General features: G+C 41.8%; 1 non-coding gene across 1 annotated transcript; it reads right to left on the bottom strand.

The window, feature by feature from the left end:
- Nucleotides 1-952: 952 nt before the first annotated feature.
- Nucleotides 953-1,027, bottom strand: Trnat-agu (transfer RNA threonine (anticodon AGU)). Its single transcript has one exon. It is a non-coding gene; the product is annotated as a tRNA-Thr (tRNA).
- Between the last annotated feature and the right edge of the window lie 3,378 nt (nucleotides 1,028-4,405).

Genomic DNA, 4,405 nt, shown 5'->3' with positions numbered 1-4,405 from the left:
TATCATTTTGATGTATATTCATTCTCCCTGTCATTGTTTTATATGTAAACTAAACAGCTTTTAAAAATGTGGTTTTAATCATACCATGGATAGAACTTGATATTTGGATTTTAGATTTCATATTTTATCATAGGTATTTTTCTACCTTATCATATGGTGGCTAACATTTATTAAAACTAAGTGTTAAGCATTACGTTAATGCAATTTTTATTATCTTACTTAATCTTCACAACGATCCTATGAGGTAGATGTTCTCATTATTTTCGCTTTACAGACGGGAAGTTGAGGCTTAAACAGATTGAACAACCATTCTGGGAATGGGTGTAGCTTGTATTTCCAGGCCAGATCCATCAGAATGTAGGCTTTTAACCATTACTCTATCGCAGTAATTTTTACAAATGTGTGATAGTTACGTAGACTGAAACCTGCAGATCCTGAGTCTATAGTTTGGTGAGTCTTGATAAAGCCATATGCATTTACATCCCAAACACTTTTAATGTCAGCATGATTCTCGTCTAAGTCCTAGTTGAGTGTTCAGCTTGGTTACTAACAGCACAACCACACAATCTGCCTTTCACTCCTGGCTGCCCTGAACACTCCTCCCACCCCTTCTACAATCTGCGTACCCAAAAGATTGATACCTGCTGCAAGAGGTGTTTTCAGAGTCTTTGTTTGTATGAATCGTTCAATGTTTTGAATATTATTTCTGGAAAATACCATAATCTACTGAGCCAATTTCTCTCTCATTTGGCATTAGATTAAAAATTCTTACTTCGAACACTATAACGAACATCCTTGTGTAACATAACCTATGAGTGGCTCTATGATTATTTCCTTGGGATAGGCTTTTAGTTTGGAATATCTGGGTTAAAGGGCAAGAATTTTGTTTAAACAGCTTTTGACGTATCATTTTGCATGTGAAATTCTCCTCTTTTTTTGGGGGGTGGGGGTGGGGGGAGGTGCTGGGGATCAAACCCAGGACCTTGTGCTTACTAGGCAAGCACTCTACCGACTGAGCTACCTCCCCAGCCCCCAAATTCTCCTCTTTTAAAGATCATTTCCTTACAGGAAATTTCCAGAACCTGTATTGCATTGTCATGGGTCATAGGTATATAAGACTTTAGTCTTTGATGAAGGCAAGAATTTTACATGCTGATCAGGCCCTTGTTCCCTGGCTCATTCAGTGAGTTTGAATTTTGCTGAAGACCAGCTTCACTTGAGACAGCCAACTGAGTGATAGGACCCTGTCCTTCTCATGGCCAACCCCAAGGAAAGGACAACTGGGTCTCAGTCGGCCACTCGCCACCTCCTAGATGGTAACAGTTATCATCTGGGAAAAAGAAGAAGTCATAGTCCTAGGAGTCACCCTGCCTCCTTGCTTTTTTTCTGTCTCAAGGTGAAGACTAATGGCTGCCTCCTTTAACACATGGAGAACACCTTGCAGATAGGCAGCACTGCCAATTCATCTCTGCACCCCCAAAACTAACATGGAATCTAGCACATAATTGCTGAATAATTATAAAGTGGGTATCTATAGTCTACTCTGCAGGAGGTACTGCTTTAAGTTTGTTTATATCCATTATCTTATTTAATAACCATAGCAATCTTAAGAAATTGGTTTCATTATCTCTATTTTCACAGATGAGTAAATCAAGAGTCACAGAGGGAAGAAACTTGCTTGAAACCACAAAGTCCCCATTGGACTCCAGACCTAGTACTTCTTCCCATTATCATTGAAATGTTCAATATCCTAGTATCCTTTGACATGGAAGTCACAGCATTTTCAAAAATAGTCACTGGTGCCATCTGTGCTAGAGTTGGAAACAGACTTGGAGCTTCCTCTGAAGGGAAGGGGTCAAACACCCAGGGAGCCGATTCAGCCTCACTCCTTTCTCGTTCCGGTGGGATTATTATCATTATTTCTATCTCAGCCTCTGTATTTGCAGGTGCCAATGAAGTTCAAATGGAATTACAACCCCTATATGAACAGATTCTCAAAGAGTGGGCTTCAGACCACCTGCATCAGGATTTCCTGCAACCTTTACAAAAATGGGCATTCCTGGGTATCTTGAGGGCTATTAAGTAATATTTTCTAAGAACTGAAACCAGAAACTGCATTTGAACAATTTCACCAAGTGATTCTCATAAGTGCACCCTCAAGTTTGAGAACCATTGCCTTAGAAGGGAGGGCAGTGGTCAGAGCTGCAGACCCAGACTTGTAATGAGGGACAGACATTCCCTGCTCTTATTTGGGTCGCCACAGCATGTGGAGACCATCCAGCATGACGGAGAGGGTCCTGGGCCAATCAAATGTGATGGGGTCACATCCTGGACTCACAGACATCCATCAGAAGAAAACATCCTGTGCTTATCACCAGTGATATGACCACGGACAACAGACCAGAGAAATGCTGCTGGTTCCAAGTTCAAGTCCATTGATCTGCTTGTTCTTCTGGTTCATAGGAATGTTCTTGGCCCCTCACCAGGCTTCGGAGTCATGTTCTGGGGCCAGAGATTGAAAGGGCAGAAAAGAAATGGGGGAGGAGTAAAGGAAGGAGGGACACACACTTTATAACTTATTGAGAGAGGAAATAGGCGGGGCCCTGCTTTTATCAAGTAACCACTAAAGAAAAATGTCATCTGTGGTTTTTTTGGGTGGAAATATATCAATATTTCCTCCAACTATTCTGTATTTTCTTTAACAATGCAGAACAGTAACACCTGACATTTATTGTGTGCCTACTATGCACTGAACACTTCACATGATTTAGCTCCTTTCATCCTCACAACCCCCATGAGGTAAGTGCTGTTTCAATCCCATTTTACAGATTAGTAAACTAAGGCACAGAGGTGTTGAGTCATTTTCCTAGGCTACACAGCTAGCAGGTGGCAGAGGGAGGATCTAGCCATGGCAGGTTGACTTCAGAGGCTGAGTGCTTAGCTTCCATACCATACTACATATTATGTCCCTAATATGAAATCAAGTACAAAAAAAAGTAGTGTCACTTTCTATTTAGTCTGCCCAGTGTTATGTCCATTTCAAATGGTGCAGTTATAATGCTCACATCTGCCACATACTTACTTGGAACTAACTAGTTTACCTCTATTAGCTCACTTAATTTTGCCAACCTGATAGCCAGTATGGTAGCCACTCCTCATGTGTGCCTGCTAGCACTTGACAACTAGTTTGAATGGAGATGCACAGTACTTATCAAACATGCTGTATTTAAAGACTCTATATTTTCAAATATATATATATATATTTTTTTACTTTGTTTAAAATATATATATTTACTTTGTTTAAAAATCCATTTCATGTCAGAATGATGCTATCATTGTAATTAAAGGTATTATTAAAATTCATTTCACTTTTAAAAACTCTTTGCAATGGATACAACCAAATTCTTAAAAATCACACACAGGACTTGCATTTGTGGCTTGTGTTATGCTCCCATTGGGTGGTACTGGCTTAGAAGGCAGGTGTTGCTATCCACCCCACTTTGCAGATGAGGAAAACAAGTGGTTAAGTCCCTGGGTGGGTCAGTTCATAAGGGGTGGAGGTGGGGTTGGCATCCAGGCCTCTGACTCTACCTCATCACACAACTGTCCTTTCTGTCCTCAAGTCTCTAATTCACACTGATCAGACAAGCATAGGTGACATAAGCTGTGAACAGGGAATGCACACTGGTTCTCTGGGCTGGGAACACATTCTAGGTACTTCTGGTGTAAGGTGCCAGCTATCATTGCTAGGCTCTGTGCAAAGAGCATCAGGGACTAGTTAACATTTACTGAGGGTTCACTATTTGCCAGGCACTCTGCTAGACCCCTTTATAGGGAGTATAGCATCTAATCCTCACACCAAACCCACGAGACTGTAGTTGGTAGTCCTGGTTTACAAACGAGGGAACTGAGACTTGGAAAGATTAAACTGTTGCCCAGGGTTACGCAGCTGGAATTTGGTAGTCAGGACTCAACTCCAAATTTACCCAAGCTGAGAGGCTGGCTGTTAATCCTGCCAGGCCAACGCCCCGTCTACCTGATGAGGAGGGTAATATGCATATTCAAGTAACTATGACATGGTGTAGAAAGTGACAGGTGCTCTGTAGACAGTTAAGGGGACAGGAGCCCCCATGAGCTAGTAATACTGATAAACAAGGGGAACATGAACTAAACTTGAAAAGCAACATATTTCAGGTCAAATCAGGATCCTGGTTGACCTCAGGCTACAGACGGACTCAAGCAACCTGGTCAATGTGTTGATAATGTGTGGACATGGGAGAAAGCGTCAGGGGAGGGAGGGTGGAAGGGAATGGCGACAGTCTTTCTGGGACTGTGAGGCAGAGGTTGAAGGTCATGTATATCCAACTCTAGAATCTTTCCAGAAGGGTGTGACTTGGTCAACCCT

This window comes from Sciurus carolinensis, chromosome 11 (genome assembly GCF_902686445.1).
Source record: "Sciurus carolinensis chromosome 11, mSciCar1.2, whole genome shotgun sequence".
Lineage (NCBI taxonomy): Eukaryota > Metazoa > Chordata > Mammalia > Rodentia > Sciuridae > Sciurus > Sciurus carolinensis.
This window is presented reverse-complemented; position numbering and strand designations above follow the sequence as displayed.